A 20,489-nucleotide genomic window follows, 5' to 3' on the forward strand; every position below is an offset into this window, starting at 1 on the left:
GTTGTCGGAGAGCCAGTGCAGGTCTCTCAGGTGGGGTGTGATGTGGCTGCAGCGAGGGATGTTGAGGATCAGGCGTGCGGAGGCGTTTTGAATGCGCTGAAGTCGTTTCAGGAGTTTGGCTGAGACTTCTGTGTAGAGGGCGTTTCCATAGTCCAACCTTCTGCGGACAAGGGCCTGGGTGACCGTTCTTGTTTCTGTGGTGATCCACCTGTAGATCTTGTGGGGCATGCGGAGGGTGTTGAAGCAGGAGGACAGAGACAACTCCACAGGGAGGTGGTGAAGGGGAATACCCAGTGATGACGTGGAACGTCAACAGCCTCGGACACCAAATCAGAAGAGGCCTGGTTGCTAAATACCTCAAGAGACTAAAACCAGATATAGTACTCCAAGAAACACCTTTTAGGGGGACGCACCACACTTTTCTGGGGAGAGGCATGTACACAACACTAGCCCATACTGGATTTTCCTCGGGCTCTAGGGAAGTTGCTGTACTTGTTAGGAAAACCATACCCTTCTGCACTCTTAAAACCTGGACAGGCCCAAATGGCATGTTAGTGGCGGTACATGGGACCTGGGGGCGCAGAGACCTCACAAGACTCAGCGGCTACGCACCTCCATGACTACAGCAGCGTACACTGAATAAAGTTGCTGAGCTTCTACTAGACTCCGACTCCTCATTACATTTAGTGGTGGGGGACTTGAACAATGTGGCTGACCCTTCCATAGACCACTCGGGTGTAACAGCTGGACAGAGGGGGAATACTCCATTAACCGAATTTGCACTCACATTAGGGCTATTACATCACCCCACTGACATCACCCCACTGACCGTGCATACTCATACTCATACTTTTCTGGGGCTCACAGGGTGTTCTCCAGGTTAGACTATCTTTTCTCTCCGGCGGGAGAATTAGGGAGGGTGGGCAAAGTGGGATACCCGGCAAGGGGCCTATCCGATCATTCCTCCTTGTGGCTCTCGGTCGGAGGAAAAACCTGCAGAGAGTCAGGTGGGTGGAGCCTCGATGCGTGGTATCTCTGTGACCCAACAATGGCATGGGAAGTCAGAGTGGATCCCGAACTATACTTTCTTGAAAATTACAGCTCTGTGTCTTCGGCGGAGGTCCTCTGGGAAGCCTTCAAACCCGTGCTATGGGATAGAGCCCTAAACGCGATTGCACATAAGCATAACAGAGAGGAACAGGAGATAGAGGCCCTTGCAAATGGACTCCTGGAACTGGAAAAGGACATCGGAGTAATCACTGACCAATCCATTATCTGCCAGCTGGAGGTTACCCGTAGAGAATACCAAGCAATGGCTCATCAAGAGGCGAGAATGCTCTTCCTACTCACACAACACCACCTATATGAGGTGGGAGACAGGGCAAAGAGGCTCCTGGCATGGCTAGGGAGGAAAGAGATGGAATCTAGGTGGTTCACTGTCACCCAAAGGGCTTGACATACCTTTACTACAGCTCAAGACATAGCAAGTTACTATGCTGACCTATACAAGGCCAAAGTGCTGGCGGAGGAATCACAGATTAAGGACTTTCTCCATAAGATAGACCTCCCTGCTCTGTCAGGGAGGATCGGGCAACCCTTAATGAAGAGCTCACGCTAGAGGAAGTCACGGGGGCCATAAATAAACAAAAAACAAGGAAAACCCGGGACTCAACGGTTTGCCAGCAGAATTCTTTAAGGCGAATTCCGGATGACTGAACCCGCATCTACTTGAGATGTTTCAGGCAGCAGAGAAGAAGGGCACAATCCCTCCTGATCTACGAAGTGCAGCAGTAGTGGTAATCCATAAACCTACTACAGATTGTGGGTCCTACCAGCCAATCTCGCTCCTAAATGGAGAATGTAAGGTACTTACCAATATCTTAGCAAATAGGCTGACACCAGTTATCCCCTCTCTTATATATGCCGACCAATTGGGATTCTTGCCCAAAAGTGCGACAATGTTTAACCTTCGTCGTCTAGCGAACTGGCTGGACACGATTAAAGACAGAGCTGAACCGCACGTACTTTAATCACTTGACACTGAAAAGGCATTTGATGCCATACGCTTGGCATTTATGTGGCAGACGCTAAAAAAGTTTGGGTTCGGACTGAGATTCCTGGCATGGATAGAGCTGCTCTACGCATCACTACAAGCAAGAGTGCGGGTTAATTGGAAAATGTCGGCTGAGTTCCCAGTAGAACACGGTACCAGACAAGTTTTTTCGCTGTCCCCGTTGCTTTTTGCACTAACATTGGAGCCGCTTGCCTGTTTAGTCAGAGCCCACCCAAGTGCGAAAGGATTCACAGCGGGCAGGGGGACAGAGCTCTGAAAACAGATCTCGCTCTACGCTAACTATATCCTTTTATAGTCACCAGCCTCACCTCAACTCTACCTGCCCTTTTCCACATATTTGAAGACTATGGGAAACGTGCAGGATACAAAATGAATTGGGATAAATCCATCCTATATATAGTAGGAGGAAAACAAAGATACGCGCAAACTCCAAAGAGACTTACAAGTGACCACTGAAGAATTCAAATACCTAGGCCTTTTTTTAACCACAGATATCCCATTGAGCATCACCCATAATATCCGGAGGGTAGTATCAGATACACACAAGGATGTTCAAAGATGGCAACAGCTGCCTCTAACACTATGAGGCAGAGCAGCGATGTACAAAATGATCACGCTTCCCAAGCTACTATACATCCTACAAAACACCACTACAAAATTCTGGAGGAAATTTTTAAGACAATAAACAAGTCGGTGCATACACTTCTGTGGGATAAAGGGCAACCAAGGATAGCACTGCAGACGCTCCACAACAACCAATATAATGGGTGGATCGCACTCCCTGACATTAGATCATACTACAGCGCAGCACACCTGATAGTAGTGGGGATACCACCCCGCATATGCCAATTTTGAGTGAAGCACGTTCCTAAAAAGGGGTAAGGGTACTTGAAACTTACTGCCAGCTACCCTGAGGACTGTGGATGTGTGAAAGGGAGCAGGCCACAGGGAAACAAATGTGATGGGACAAGAAAATTGCAAGGGAGACCCTGATATGGGAAGGTGCATGCCTTCCAAAACTAGGGAAACTGAGGGGATTTAAAACACAGGACACAATTGGAATATCCAAATTAGGTGACCTAATAAAGGAAGGTGCCCTGATTACATTCTGCGCCCTGCAATGAGAATTCCAACTGAGCGATAGTCAAAGATCTAAATATCTGCAAATGTGACATGCCTTCAGGGCTGAGGGAGTAGACATAACAAACATACCCGAGTATGCACAACCAGAGGGAAGACTCCTTCAAGGTAAAATAGCAGAGAAGGGCATTTATGGACATATAAAACCTAATAAACAATACCCAACACAATTCAAAAGGTCTGCTGACACTGGGAAATTACCCTGAATATGTGGATCAGCAAACTGCCCTAAGGCACCCGAGGGAAGTGGCCATTAAATCAAGACTGCGCTTGATTCAGTTAAAAATCCTTCATAAGGAATACATTGACAGATTCCGTCTTCACCAAATGGGAAGGTTGGACTCACCTGAATGCCTCCAACGTAGACCGTTAAACGGAACATATATCAACACTCTGTGGAACTGCTCCCACATCTAAAAATATTGGGCTAAAATAATAAAGGAGCATAGCGAGATAGTGGGACACAGCTATCTAGAGATGCCAAATATGCTCTGCTGGGCATACCCACGGAGATAAATGTGCCTAGGCATGCCCTTATCCTTTGTAACTTAGGACTAGTGGTGGCTAAAAGGGATGTAGCCAAACAATGGGGTGCACCACACGCCCCAACACTACATGAGTGGAAAGCGGGGATGGACATGTACCTGGGGGCAGAAAAAGAGATGCATAAAATTAGAGGGTGCCCCAAATTATTTTCAAGATATGGAGTCCTTGGCTCAGGCACTATGGACTGGAATTGAGTGATATGCTGGGCGAATCATAGGTTCCAACTGCAGCCATGTGAAGAAGGGGTGTGAATACACACACATCTGCTTGTATTGGGGAGCTTAACGCTAAATAACAATTACTCCATGTGGATAAAGTTAATACACACTTGTATGGAGGAGGGTACTTGTGATTTGATCATGTATACCTATTGCCTTGTGTTTTTTTTTGTGTTTGATGTAAATTCTGTGTTCGCAAGAAAATTTACCAATAAAAATATATTTTTTTTAAAAAGTGTTTTAGCTGAGTTTTTGGCCGATTCAATTTTATCAATTCAGTGACCACATTCTCTACTTGTATCATGGCTTTATGATCCCTGATTTTTTGTTCGGATTTCTCTCTCTCATTAATGTTGTAATTTTTCTCCATTTTTGAGCTGCGGTGTCTATCAGAGTCAAAAGTGAATTTAGGTGGGCAATCTGTTGAAGTTCTAACAATCACTGCTCTCTGCCCATGTCTAATAGACTCTAGTGCCAGTTGCCTAGCAAGTTATGTGGGCATTTATTAAGGGGGGTAGATTGGGGGGAATCCCTCACTTTCATCCTCTATCTCACTAAGATTTGTACAACCAAATATGGGCTCAAAATTTGAATAGAACTTGCATGCTGCTATTACTGTGTGGGATGATTGATAGTATACTGTCTAGTAATTCCAAGATCTCGGACTAGTTACCTGGGCCACTTATGGTGACGGGTTGGTTATACACACTGGCAGTGTTAATGATTTCTGGTTGGCATTGTTAATTTAATCAAGTGCAAGTCTCTAAAGAATGTTTCTATAGCCCTGCTCTGGCAATTTAATCTAACATCTACACATATCTATCTATGGGAATGAACTGCTTGTGAAACCCTGGATATGAGAGGAAACTAGAGACCAGGTTTCTTGAAAGAGTCAAATATGATGCATAGTTATGTATCTGTATCAATCAGAATTGCTGATCATAGATACCAGCCCAGCAACATTTCAATGTAAAACGTTTACATTTTTAAACCACCTTGGGAAGTGGTTCTATTACAATTATTGATAATAAAACTATCTTTATCAACAGCACAACTTTGAGTTCTCCATTCAGTTCTGCGACTCTCTAATCCCTGAACCTGAAATCAACCCTAATACTCGACTGAAAGCTCGATTCAGTCCGGTGTTTCCAGCCGACCGTTCGCTCGACAGCACCGTGAGCGAGAGCAGAAGCAGAAGCAGCAGCTGCAGGCGCGATCTGCGATCCACAGCCGGAGCTCGGAGGAAATCTACCCGTAACCATGAGAGCCCGAGCAGCAGTGCCCCCCAGGGCGGCGGCAACGAGCATCAGCTCCCCTGAGGCTCTCCCGAGGCGGCGCAGTGAGGTACGGTGAGGTGCAGCGTTGCGGCTTCTCCTCGAGAAACCACCGAGCTAAGTCCGGAGCCACAGAGCCCCTGAGTGACTCTGAGCTCCGGCTCTGGCTTCTGAGCTTTGAGCCCCGTATCATGAGGAGACCGGCTGCAAGCCGCCACCCCCAGAGCCCCCGAGTCATGACAGGCTGCCAGTCGCCCCCGCACCCGCCCCCACCACCAGCAGCAAACCGCCAGCCACGGAACGCCGAGAGCTGAGCGCGCTGTGAGGTGCCGTAAGTGCAGGCGGAAAGCGGAGTGAGGCGGGGGGCTCGGTGGTGAAGCAAGGGCCCCGTGCGCATGTACAGAGACGCACCTGTCTGCTCTTGAAGAGGCTTTTACGGCCAAAACTGTCCGTGCTCCAAGCAGCGGCAAGCTTCTCCGCACCACGCCTCCCCCCTACGCCAAAAGCTGAGCTCCCGCCAAGGAGGAGACAGGGAGACCGGGGGAGTGCGGTGAGATCTGCGGGGCTACCAACGCAGTACCATACGGAAACAGCTGTTGTCCCGGCTGAGGCTCTCGCAGGGACTTTCTGCCTGCCTACCTGCCCACCTCCTGCAGAGACTCGGTGGTGCTGCCACCTACGGGGGTGACACGTGGAAAAGTGAGCATAAAGGGGCTGAGCAGGGACCTTCATCATCATCACAGAGTGGACATCTACCTGGGCGGTCAGGACTAGCCGTGGGCCCGGTAAGGTACGGCAACTGGCAATTTTTTACCCACACCACTTTCAGCTACCTTGACGAATCCATACTTGGGCTGTTGCAGGCCTATCTTCTTGTGGATTGTGGTCCCTGTAGTTCTTTCCCCATTACTCTTGGGCCGCCATTATTCCTGGAGGGGACCAGGGACTGTGCAAGTTCCGCCTTCAACAAGTTGCAATATCTGCGGGATCGCTATGGAGACTTTCAAGCCGCTTAGGAAATTACCTTGGAGAAAGGGCACTGTTCCAGCAGCAGCAGTTGCCGCCACCCCAGGACAAAACTCACTCAGGTGGCCCACTGATGCAACCTCGGATTAGTGACTTTTTCGGCAACACTGCTCTTCAAATAGGCCCTCCCCCCATCTCAACATCACAGCATGACGCAGACATAAACTCAGGTATCCTGGTTCACGATAACCATTCCTCTTCCAGCCCTGTTCACTTTAAAAGCTCACGTTCGGAAAATCTTCACCCATCCTCGCCCAAAGCCCTTGTCTCACATGAGACTCACCAGTTGCGTACGTTTTCCCAGGATGACGCCATCATGATCCAGGACAGCTCCATTGCTTCACCAAGTGCCTTCTCTACTGGCCTGGGGAATCTATCTGAACCAGTTTCGGGCACAGACTCTACAAACGCCACTGTAATAAATACTATGGCCAAGTTACAAGTCCAAGCCCAAGTCTACGGCAGCGTGCTGTCTACACCTTTAAAAGATTCTGACATCTGCAAAGTGGTAGACTTAATACCGAAGCCCTCACCACAACGCAGCCCAGGCTCAGGTGTTCTCCAAATCAGTCAGAAGAACCCTCTATCTTTAAAAAAGAGCCGAAAGTATGAAAGTCCCCTGTCATCTAATCGATTCCTGGCTTCTTTAGAAGCCCGAATCGAAGAAACCCTTGCTCACACACTGGGACTCAGTTCACATTCCAACTCTTCTAGTATTGTGCAAGAGGATCAAGAGCCAACTGTGTTTGCTTCCCAGGGATCTATAAATTCTATCTCTCGCTGACATCCCTTCATGTAAAGCAAGATGCAATCGCCACAGCCATGCTATGGCAAGCTCAGAAAATGGAACTGCAGTTTGACCTAATTCAAACTTTGGCTTCAGCACTGTCTGACCTGGGCTCCAGGCTAAGCTTTCTTGAAAGATCTGCAGGGCCGCTGGATAACTTGAATTTCTGCTCCTGCTCTCCACTAATTAATAAACTCTCAACTCTCCCAGAAATCCTGGGATCACTCTTGGATAGTGTGAAGAGTAACATCAATGGAAACGGGACAGTGAAACTCACTCAAGAGCCTCAAATTTCATTCTCCTCTGAGGAGTCCTTACACACTGCTACATTGGCCGGCTTAACATCAGGGGGAAAATGATCTCCCCGTCTTTTGAACCAGATCTTAATAGTTTGGCTTGTTTGTCATTGGAGACCAGCCCAGGAAACCCCAAAGTGGGCCCAGAACGCACCGACATCAGCAGCCTAACGCCGACGCAACTAGCAATCCCACGGCCAAATCCCACTAACACAGCCCTCAAAAACATGATCCACATGCCCTCCAATCTCCTGATAAAACCTCAGTTGTCAAGGAGGGAGATAAAGAAATTGAAAAAACAACGCTTAGCAAAAAGGAGAGTGGGGCTTGATGGGCAGCGGCTCTTAGTACGCCAGCTATCAAACCTAGGGACCTCCCTTATTTTCCCATTTTCAATCTGGCTTCAAAACCCAAAACGAAAACTACCAGGACAAGCATGATTCAAGTGGGCAACAAGGATACCACAGATAAACCGGGGCTATTGACACTGGGAGCGCCCGTGGGAACACCCCCGGTTTTAGGAGTCACCGAACTACACTCCACAAAGGCAACGTATGGATCTCTGCCAAATAAAACTAAAGGAATAGCCACCTATGACCTAGGCCTTGGCAGCCAGAACATTACTGCACAGCCCTTAGCAGCAATGCCAGACGCACGGAACAGCCCAATCAAAGGCCAGAGAATGGCAAAGTATCAGAGGCGACTTCCAAATTGCAACAGAGGGTGTAGCAACGGGCTGTTCTGCGTGCTATCTGCCAGAGGTTCCAACCAAAGCCTGCGGGGACTCCTCTATACAAATGCAGAGGCTTTCGCAGCCCCAATTTATATATGTCCCGGGAGTGAAAAGTCAACAGGGGGGAACAATCATTCATCTGAAGCACAATCCCAACAATGGAAGGCAATCGCATCTTCAAGCGAACCAGCCAGGAGTCAGAACCTTCAAAGTCCGGAAATTGATGCTGAACTTGTTTTTTTCCTTCACTACGTTCATAAGGGCGCACACGACATCCTCAATAGAAACAACCTTATCCGGCTATTCAACAACGTTCCAGCACTGTCCGGGGTCAATTGTTCGGACCTTACATCGGTCAAGTTTTCCTTAATACCAGGCAAAGGGGGTTCACAGGCCACCATAACAACGTGGTCCCGGGAATCTATAAGGGATGCAATCCTCGAGGAAGCAAGCCTATTTGAAAACTGGGGCATAGAAATTTGGGTGCCTATACAACAAAAATATCCAGACGTTCTCCTTCCGGTGGCCCCTGCGAGGCAGCACATTAGCGTTCTAAAGGGGTCCCGGGGTGCAACTCTGTCTGGCTCCTAGAAGCCACGAAAGTGGATAATTTCATAAACATCTCATGTAACAACAACCATCACCTGGTAAGCTGCAAACCGAGCCGCCCTGTCCTCCACGCTACTGATAGCCGCAACGGGCATCCTGATCCAGAGCCTGCAACTGCACGTGCCCAGCAGCGCTCCTCCTAATGGGGATGCCAACTGGTCTTATTCTAACCTGACTATCACGTCCTGGAATGTGGCTGGGCTAAAGTCAACGATTTCCTCTAAATCAGCCGTGGAATATCTGAACAAAAGTGACATCATTTGTCTTCAAGAGACTTGGTCTCTAGCTCCAACACCTCTCTTCGGCTATTATAAATATTTTCAACCAGCTACTCAGGCCAACTCCCATGGAAGACCTTCCGGGAGCCTCTCTATTTTCATCAAGCACAGGTGTAAGATAGCGGCTACCCCCATCCTTCGGAACTTAATGACAGGGCAGACTGTATTAATTACCGGCCTTTCATCTTCAGGCAGGGCCTTCTACATGCTCCTAATCAACTGCTACCATAATACAGCGAAAACCACAAGAGCAACTGCAACAGATCTACTTATTAAACATCTGGAAGATCTTTTATTGGAATTTGTATCCACAGAGGTACTGCTATTAGGGGATTTAAACATCAAAGATCTGGTAACCAACGCTCGTCCAGCCATCAAAACCAGAGAGCAAGAAGCCATGATTACATTTCTAAATAATTACAATCTACGCTCAGCAAAGCAAATTATATTGGAACAGAACCCTGCGGCTCATTTTTTACCAACATTTAAGAACATCTCGACTATTGATCATATTTTCCTATCACCGTTTCTGGGAAATAAATTATTCCAGATGGAAGTTCCCCATCGTCACGAGAGCGATCATAACCCGTTAACGGTAACAATGCACCTACTAGTGCCAACCGCCGCTGAAATAACTGTGGTGGGGCACTCAACGCAGGTCGGACTCCACACCTTAGTCAGAAGAATCAAATGGGACACATCGGGTTCTGCCAAGGTGGGTACTTGGCTTACGGAAGAAATTCCAAATTTCAAGCACAATGCTACCTCAGATCTACATCACCGGTGGGATAACGCTATCATCAAATTACAAGACCTCTTAACGGGTCCCGAGGCTCAACATAGACCCCACGGGCTACGTCCGAAGCGGACCTTCAACCCAGTGCTAGCCACTCAAAGGAAAGCCCTAAGGAGGGCCCTGCGTCTGCATAAATTGAATGGCACTGCGCACTCCGCCAACAACATGGCCTTACTGCGCAAGGCCTTCAAAAAATCAGCATGGGATGCTAAGAGACTAAAAGAACCGAATGAGTGGCCAAAAACATTCGCCCTGTTAAGCAGCAAAAACCTGTCCCAGTTCTGGAACTATCCCCTAGATTCATCAAAGTCCCGTTTTGCGAGTCCGTAATAGCGATAATTAAGGAGTCGCTATTACAGACTCGCAAAAAGGGATTCATGTACAAATCGCAATTTTTTTTGCGATTCCTACAGCTTCCTTATTTGCGATTAGCTAATTGCTAATCGCAAATAAGGAATAACTCCCCAGTCATCCCTATGGGCCTAAAGGCCCATAGGAATGAATGAGATGCATATCAAAGTGCGAATCGCTATTAGGGATTCGCATTTTGAGTTTGCGATTTCAAGGGTGCAGGGGTGGGGGTGTCCAAAGGACACCCTGTTGCACCCATGAAATGATATTGGACGCTGGTGTTACGCACCCACATGTCCCAAGGACCTGTGTATGTGTAACATACAACTTAGAAAAATGCACTTAAGTGCATTTTTCTAAGTTTCCGCTATTTACCACGAGGTTTGACTTCACTGTAAATAGCGGCCCAAAATTGCGAATTCGCATTTTTTAAATGTATCATGAATTGCATTTAAGGAATCTCAAATAGAGATTCCTTGAATGCAATTGCTCGCAAATTTGAGAATTCTATAATAGCGATTTTTGCATTTGGGATGATGAATCCCAAATGCAAAAATTGCGCTCGCAAACAAAGGGCCAGATTCTCAGAATCTGGCCCTTTGCGAGCCGATTTTCGTTTCATGAATCTGGCCGTATATGAACAAGCTCCGTTCCTCAAATAACAACAGAGGGAACGCAGTTCGTGAAGAAGATTGGGCCCTGCATGTGACTCAACTATACAGCTGCCACACGGCGGATTCTGTGGTGATCGAACTAAGAGACCGTGTCGATTCCACCCCGACAGAAATCCATGAGCTGACCACTGCAGCCAAAGTCTCCAAGTATTTGAAGGCCATGAAAAACGACAGGGCTCCTGGGCCCAATGGCCGTCCAGCAGGGGTATTCAAATGCGCTCTGGAAGAGTGGTCGAACTTTTGGCCCCGATATATAACAACATGTTTACGACCTGTCAGCTACCAGATTCATGGCTAGGTTCAGTCTTATGCCCCATATTTAAGAAAGGAGGCTCCACGCTCCCAGCTAACTATCGACTTATTGCCCTATTAGATCTTGAGGCGAAGGCATATGCCGGGTGTCTTCTTAAGTTTTTTGAAAAATGGGTAGCAGAAAACAACATTCTACCATACTTCCAAACAGGGTTTCGATCTTCGGCCTCCACCATAGATAACATCACAACCTTGGCCATTCTGAGTCAACAAGCAACACAAAAAAATCATCTTCCACTCTACTGCTGCTTTATAGACTACAGTGTGGCCTATGACAAAGTGTCTCGCAACATTCTATGGAGGAAACTGGATAAATGGGGGATTCCACAGAGCCTGCTAGGAGCCCTTATCTCCTTGCACAAGAACATTTGGGTGCAAATCAAAACTGGCCCAAAGACTGTCTCCAGAAAATTGCAATCAGAGACGGTTTAAAGCAAGGATGTGTTCTTGCCCCTCTTTTGTTCAATCTCTACACTGCTGACCTGGGAACATTTCTGGAGAAAAGCAATCTTCTCCCGCCAAAATTGGACCTGGCTAAAAGGAATCTGCATATTCTACAATATGCTGACGATATTATCATAATGGACCAGGCAAAATCGGGGCTCCAACTAGCGCTAAGCAAGCTCCATATATATAACACCGCCAACGCCTTAAAAATCAATCAGGATAAGACCAAGGTACTGATACTCGGCGGCTGTAAGAACAAGAGAAGTCTAAGGTGTCACATTGGGCCTGCAAAGCTCAATTCAACTACAAAATATAATTATTTGGGAGTTTGGTTTTGCGAGTCTTCTAGACCATCAGCTCACTTAGCTGCCTTGGAAAAAAGAGCAGGTGCAATAACATACTCCCTGGCCCGACTTAACCAAACCCTGAGCAGCCCCTCCGTAGAACCCATTTTGAAGGTGATCAAAGCTACACTACTCCCTGCCTTAAACTATGGGCATCAGGCCTTCCCTGGTGCATGCTCTGCTAGTCTTGACCTCGCCCAAGTTTCCACCTACAAAAAAATCTTTCATCTTCCAAAATTCATTCAGAGGGCAAGACTACGTCTGGAGCTGGGCCTACAAAGACAATCCATCTATTGCGAGGCAGACATATTTTATAAGGTCATCAAAAGCTGCAGATACTACGTTAAAATCCCGGCTAAAAGAAACCTTTGCCAGTCCTGGAAATCCATGGAATCGTCAGATTACAAAGGCCATAAAAACGCTAGAGATCGACAACTCACTACTAACTTCAGACACTATTCCATATCCAGTCTAGAAAAAAGTTATCAATAAGCAGGTGAAACTAATCTCCCATCGGAAGGACCTCCAGGCTTTAAAAACACCTATTGTCTTGCTCCCCCTGAATATCTCATACCATCCTGGGGTACCACAATCTTATTTGCTGGAAAATCTAAATGCAGTGGCTCGGAAGAACATAATGTTCATGCGCCTCCTAGGCCTGCGCTCTACGGCCTTTTACAGATGGGCGCCTTCAAAGGAGGGGGGGCCTGCAGACGTGCACCTACCACACTGAATCATGGTTGCATCTTTTGTGCTGCTGCCCTGTCATGGATGCCCCTAGAAGATTACTCTTAAAACCCGTATTTTTAAAATGGGGCATTAGGTCATGCTGGGAGGCAACGGCCCTGTGTTTTACTTCTTCAGACATTCAAGCGCTCGCAAGAATTGGAAAGTTTGTAAGACTCCTGGACAATCTTCTTTCACCCTCTTTGGCCCCAGTGCTTCCAGCTCCCCCTCCCAAAAAACTCATTACGGATTTTTTTTGTCCCCTGGTTTAGCACCTCCTATTTTAATCTATTTTATTTCTGGCCTAGCTCAGTAGTGTGATCACACTGGTAACTATAAGACTGCTTTTATATGCATAGACTTTTTAATCCTGATAGTGTGTTTTTCCAGTTTCGCTTTTTAATATGATAACTGTGCTAATGATGATATTTTATAGCAATGGTTTTAATTAACTGCGCTAATCAAATAAACTTGAAACTTGAAATATTCATTAATAAAATAGGCAGACTGAGGTAGAAGGGGTATGATTCATCCTCACTTTTAACACAGAGGTTGATCTTCATTGTGACGGCCCTAGACGCAACTTGCATGATGGCCTTTCCTCTTCCTCGGAGGATCATACATATTAGAAAGATTCAAATGTACCACCAGTCCTACGTGTCTTACGTCTGATTGGTCTTATGGCTTTGTACATCCTGGTATTTTATTTATACACTGAAGATGGCAGGTGAGGGCCTTACAGTAGTGTTTGTGATAGCAGTCTCTCCAACACCAAGGAAGCCTCCCAGCTCAGATGTAGATATTCCTGTTGCTCCACTCTGACCTGAACTTCCGGAGGAACCTCTCTAATTGGAAGGTGCAACATCTCTTCACCCCCTGCGGGCAGGGGCTAATGTGTTGATGGCTGCCTCCTCACTGGGATGAAGTGCTCATATGGGCAACAGGAAGGTGCAGGACATTTGGTCCATGTTGGCGCAGCACCTACACATATATGTAATGGAGCTGCAGCTAGTTCTTCTGGCCATGAAGGTGTTTTTCCCTTCAAAATCAGATTTTCTCAGATAACCCAACCAACCAACAAAAGGAGATGATGGACGGAGCGCTGAAACTTTTCAGACACTCACCGCCAGTCACAGATCTGGGTTGAATCCATCATCGTTCTTTAGCTCACTTCGCAATCCCCAGTTCAGACACAGCTATATGCAAATCAGTCTTGACCCTGTGCCTCATGGGAACAGTCCAGCCCGAACAGACACTCACGCCCAGTCACAGAGTGAATCCATCATCAATCAATTTGTATGCCTTAAGGAGATACTGGACCAACTGCCTAAGGGACACATTATTTGATTGAAAGACAGTTCGTCGTTCAGTAGGTAGACAAATATCTTAACAAACACTTATTTGGGGTGTCTAGAAAACTGACACTTTTTTGGGGGGGGTGATACTTTTGTTTTTTCATAATTTTTCTGGTGAAAGTAGGTTGTTTATGAAACAAAGTTTCTTGCTCACGTACACAGGTGATTCTAATTTTCATTCTGAAACATTCAATCTGATAGCTTCTTTGGTGGATATTTTCGGGCATTCATGTCCTTTTTCTATACAATCACGATAAAAAATTATTTTTCTAAAATCTCTTTCCTGTTTCTGCAAAAATCAAACTGAGCATTTCTTATGTATCCGAAATGAAATTTTATACAGTGAGTTAAAAGTTCACGATATGTGAAACAGACAAAAGGAAAAAATTCTATATAATATGAGTGTGTACTACAACCAATATACTTACTCATGATTGGATACTGGTAACCGTAGTGCTGATATAATATTTTATAACTTCCTTTGTTTGAAAATGCTTTTAATATTTAAAGGGACAGTTACAAATGATAGTTATCTTGTGTTACAGTCTTGACAAAGTCTAAGGGAAGACGAAACACGTGTTGGCAGTTTTTTGTTGCATCATCAAGGATCAATAAAAAGAATCACGTCTTTAAAGAAAATCCAGTGATGTGGACTCTGCTTTTTGAAAACATTTAAAGGATTTGGACAGTTCAGTAGTATGAAGAAGACGGAAGTTGTTCATTGGCATATTATACATAAAGCCAATAATTTTGTCCTATACATAGATATGGACCTTTGAGACAAATATAAGGGTGTGCTATATATTTCATTCATTTGTTATAAGTGAGGAATGAAAACAGTTCTCATTGAGCCTCGCTATGGCACTCCTGGGGTGGCATAGCATTCGGACGCATTTCCAGGTTTACGATTGCTCATAAATCTGGAAATGCATCAGTGGACATGGGTGTTGTGTGAGAACACCCACAGCAAGACCGATGTCCTGCCCTTAATACACAAAGTGTTGCATGAAAAGAGGCGATATTTACAAACACATGCAGAGCCACGCAGAGTGGTTTTACGTGTGTTTGTAAATATCACCCGCAGAGTGCACCGCCGGTGCGTCACATGACGTACCAGTGGCTTGTAAATAAACCCCTTAGAGGGCAAATGCCCTGATCCTTCCTACTCACACAAGGGTGCTATAGCTTGATTTGCTTGCCTGCAGTACCCTTTGAGAAGGTAATCCGCCCTTAACTTAAGTTTGCTTAGTTCGGTCTTATAACCCTTCATTATCTTTCTGCTAAGTGGCGGTAAATATCAGGCTTTTGTGAAGCGGTCCTTTAACGCACTTCCACATTTGGTAATTTAAGGTCGTGTTTTCTCTGAGATCTGCACGTTTCTTTCCATATGATACAAGTTACTGAACAGAGGAAGACATAGAAGGCTGTAATATTGGCAACAAACTGTATGTCAACAGCGTTAGTTGGTCTTTAACTTTTCAGAAAGGTATTGCTGTTTCACCTCTATTTTCCTTTACCTCTTGTTACTCGTGATCAATAGGAATGGAAGAGCTACTGCCACCAAAGCTTTTTTTTCATATTTAACTGTGTGAATACAAATATTCTTTTTCCTCTTAAATGTCCATTGAAAACACACATAACATAACATGTGTATTTGTAAAGAGCACGTTCACCCAGAGGTCTCTTGGCTCTGAATAACAGATGCTCATTGTTACCCAACTCATGGTACTCAAGTCAAGTCAAAACAGCTTTATTCGGTGTAAAATGTACGTCCATAAAAGCATACTTATAAAAACCATTAATAAAATTGATCATGGGTACAAATATACACTTTTAAAAATTCCAATTAATTTACAATTAATTTTTCATAGAGATTCCAGGGGATCATTAATCAAAATATATCAGGGGTCAAAAACAGGAAATAGTGCCACCCACAAATATCATATCAGTATAGGTGTCTGCTTATGGTAATCATTTTATCTACCTCAGATGGATGAAAGCCTGAGTGGACTCACCAGAATTTGAACCTGTGACCATAAGGCTGAACACAGGCCCCTGCAATGGATGCATTAGTCCACTGAGTCACCAGACCCGACGTGGACTTGTGTTGTTTGAGACTGCAGATATATTAGCACACTGCTTTTTTGTCCATAGTTCAACAATATTTTTTATAATATATTCTTATTAGGTAAGGTTTCAATGATTCATACAATGTTGTCACAATCAAGGGGTATATTCATATTAAAAATAGCATACATGATGGTGACTGATGATTTAAGCATACTTTACAGATAAAGAAGGTGGCAATGCTTTTAATGCATAGAATAGGAACAACTATAACACAAATAAACATAAGCATTTGCAATACAAGTGGTCTCGCATTTGCAAGAGTTAGAGTTACTGGCGTTGTAAATTACAATGTATTTTATCCATTTGTTTTGGTTTGGAGTGGAGTGCATGTATGTAGTTTGGAGTGGAATTATGTGGGTTGAGTTGGAATTGTTATTTGTGGAATTGTATGGATGGAATTGTGTGGTGTATAGTAGAATTACGAGGCACAGTGAATAGAAAAGGGAGAGAGCTACACAGAATAGATAGTAAGGAAGATAGAGAGGGATAGCTAGTTTGTGCACAAAGTGGTGAATGAACTCCAGACAGATGAGCAGGAAGAGAGTGTGAGGGAGAAAGAAGGGCATAGCAGGCTAGCCACTCAAAGGAAAGCCCTAAGGAGGGCCCTGCGTCTGCATAAATTGAATGGCACTGCGCACTCCGCCAACAACATGGCCTTACTGCGCAAGGCCTTCAAAAAATCAGCATGGGATGCTAAGAGACTAAAAGAACCGAATGAGTGGCCAAAAACATTCGCCCTGTTAAGCAGCAAAAACCTGTCCCAGTTCTGGAACTATCCCCTAGATTCATCAAAGTCCCGTTTTGCGAGTCCGTAATAGCGATTATTAAGGAGTTGCTATTACAGACTCGCAAAAAGGGATTCACGTACAAATCGCAATTTTTTTTGCGATTCCTACAGCTTCCTTATTTGCGATTAGCTAATTGCTAATCGCAAATAAGGAATAACTCCCCAGTCATCCCTATGGGCCTAAAGGCCCATAGGAATGAATGGGATGCATATCAAAGTGCGAATCGCTATTAGGGATTCGCATTTTGAGTTTGCGATTTCAAGGGTGCAGGGGTGGGGGTGTCCAAAGGACACCCTGTTGCACCCCTGAAATGATATTGGACGCTGGTGTTACGCACCCACATGTCCCAAGGACCTGTGTATGTGTAACATACAACTTAGAAAAATGCACTTAAGTGCATTTTTCTAAGTTTCCGCTATTTACCACGAGGTTTGACTTCACTGTAAATAGCGGCCCAAAATTGCGAATTCGCATTTTTTAAATGTATCATGAATTGCATTTAAGGAATCTCAAATAGAGATTCCTTGAATGCAATTGCTCGCAAATTTGAGAATTCTATAATAGCGATTTTTGCATTTGGGATGATGAATCCCAAATGCAAAAATTGCGCTCGCAAACAAAGGGCCAGATTCTCAGAATCTGGCCCTTTGCGAGCCGATTTTCGTTTCATGAATCTGGCCGTATATGAACAAGCTCCGTTCCTCAAATAACAACAGAGGGAACGCAGTTCGTGAAGAAGATTGGGACCTGCATGTGACTCAACTATACAGCTGCCACACGGCGGATTCTGTGGTGATCGAACTAAGAGACCGTGTCGATTCCACCCCGACAGAAATCCATGAGCTGACCACTGCAGCCAAAGTCTCCAAGTATTTGAAGGCCATGAAAAACGACAGGGCTCCTGGGCCCAATGGCCGTCCAGCAGGGGTATTCAAATGCGCTCTGGAAGAGTGGTCGAACTTTTGGCCCCGATATATAACAACATGTTTACGACCTGTCAGCTACCAGATTCATGGCTAGGTTCAGTCTTATGCCCCATATTTAAGAAAGGAGGCTCCACGCTCCCAGCTAACTATCGACTTATTGCCCTATTAGATCTTGAGGCGAAGGCATATGCCGGGTGTCTTCTTAAGTTTTTTGAAAAATGGGTAGCAGAAAACAACATTCTACCATACTTCCAAACAGGGTTTCGATCTTCGGCCTCCACCATAGATAACATCACAACCTTGGCCATTCTGAGTCAACAAGCAACACAAAAAAATCATCTTCCACTCTACTGCTGCTTTATAGACTACAGTGTGGCCTATGACAAAGTGTCTCGCAACATTCTATGGAGGAAACTGGATAAATGGGGGATTCCACAGAGCCTGCTAGGAGCCCTTATCTCCTTGCACAAGAACATTTGGGTGCAAATCAAAACTGGCCCAAAGACTGTCTCCAGAAAATTGCAATCAGAGACGGTTTAAAGCAAGGCTGTGTTCTTGCCCCTCTTTTGTTCAATCTCTACACTGCTGACCTGGGAACATTTCTGGAGAAAAGCAATCTTCTCCCGCCAAAATTGGACCTGGCTAAAAGGAATCTGCATATTCTACAATATGCTGACGATATTATCATAATGGACCAGGCAAAATCGGGGCTCCAACTAGCGCTAAGCAAGCTCCATATATATAACACCGCCAACGCCTTAAAAATCAATCAGGATAAGACCAAGGTACTGATACTCGGCGGCTGTAAGAACAAGAGAAGTCTAAGGTGTCACATTGGGCCTGCAAAGCTCAATTCAACTACAAAATATAATTATTTGGGAGTTTGGTTTTGCGAGTCTTCTAGACCATCAGCTCACTTAGCTGCCTTGGAAAAAAGAGCAGGTGCAATAACATACTCCCTGACCCGACTTAACCAAACCCTGAGCAGCCCCTCCGTAGAACCCATTTTGAAGGTGATCAAAGCTACACTACATCACCCGCAGAGTGCACCGCCGGTGCGTCACATGACGTACCAGTGGCTTGTAAATAAACCCCTTAGAGGGCAAATGCCCTGATCCTTCCTACTCACACAAGGGTGCTATAGCTTGATTTGCTTGCCTGCAGTACCCTTTGAGAAGGTAATCCGCCCTTAACTTAAGTTTGCTTAGTTCGGTCTTATAACCCTTCATTATCTTTCTGCTAAGTGGCGGTAAATATCAGGCTTTTGTGAAGCGGTCCTTTAACGCACTTCCACATTTGGTAATTTAAGGTCGTGTTTTCTCTGAGATCTGCACGTTTCTTTCCATATGATACAAGTTACTGAACAGAGGAAGACATAGAAGGCTGTAATATTGGCAACAAACTGTATGTCAACAGCGTTAGTTGGTCTTTAACTTTTCAGAAAGGTATTGCTGTTTCACCTCTATTTTCCTTTACCTCTTGTTACTCGTGATCAATAGGAATGGAAGAGCTACTGCCACCAAAGCTTTTTTTTCATATTTAACTGTGTGAATACAAATATTCTTTTTCCTCTTAAATGTCCATTGAAAACACACATAACATAACATGTGTATTTGTAAAGAGCACGTTCACCCAGAGGTCTCTTGGCTCTGAATAACAGATGCTCATTGTTACCCAACTCATGGTACTCAAGTCAAGTCAAAACAGCTTTATTCGGTGTAAAATGTACGTCCATAAAAGCATACTTATAAAAACCATTAATAAAATTGATCATGGGTACAAATATACACTTTTAAAAATTCCAATTAATTTACAATTAATTTTTCATAGAGATTCCAGGGGATCATTAATCAAAATATATCAGGGGTCAAAAACAGGAAATAGTGCCACCCACAAATATCATATCAGTATAGGTGTCTGCTTATGGTAATCATTTTATCTACCTCAGATGGATGAAAGCCTGAGTGGACTCACCAGAATTTGAACCTGTGACCATAAGGCTGAACACAGGCCCCTGCAATGGATGCATTAGTCCACTGAGTCACCAGACCCGACGTGGACTTGTGTTGTTTGAGACTGCAGATATATTAGCACACTGCTTTTTTGTCCATAGTTCAACAATATTTTTTATAATATATTCTTATTAGGTAAGGTTTCAATGATTCATACAATGTTGTCACAATCAAGGGGTATATTCATATTAAAAATAGCATACATGATGGTGACTGATGATTTAAGCATACTTTACAGATAAAGAAGGTGGCAATGCTTTTAATGCATAGAATAGGAACAACTATAACACAAATAAACATAAGCATTTGCAATACAAGTGGTCTCGCATTTGCAAGAGTTAGAGTTACTGGCGTTGTAAATTACAATGTATTTTATCCATTTGTTTTGGTTTGGAGTGGAGTCCATGTATGTAGTTTGGAGTGGAATTATGTGGGTTGAGTTGGAATTGTTATTTGTGGAATTGTATGGATGGAATTGTGTGGTGTATAGTAGAATTACGAGGCACAGTGAATAGAAAAGGGAGAGAGCTACACAGAATAGATAGTAAGGAAGATAGAGAGGGATAGCTAGTTTGTGCACAAAGTGGTGAATGAACTCCAGACAGATGAGCAGGAAGAGAGTGTGAGGGAGAAAGAAGGGCATAGCA

The sequence above is a fragment of the Lissotriton vulgaris genome, chromosome 1_1 (assembly GCF_964263255.1).
Source record: "Lissotriton vulgaris chromosome 1_1, aLisVul1.2, whole genome shotgun sequence".
NCBI lineage: Eukaryota > Metazoa > Chordata > Amphibia > Caudata > Salamandridae > Lissotriton > Lissotriton vulgaris.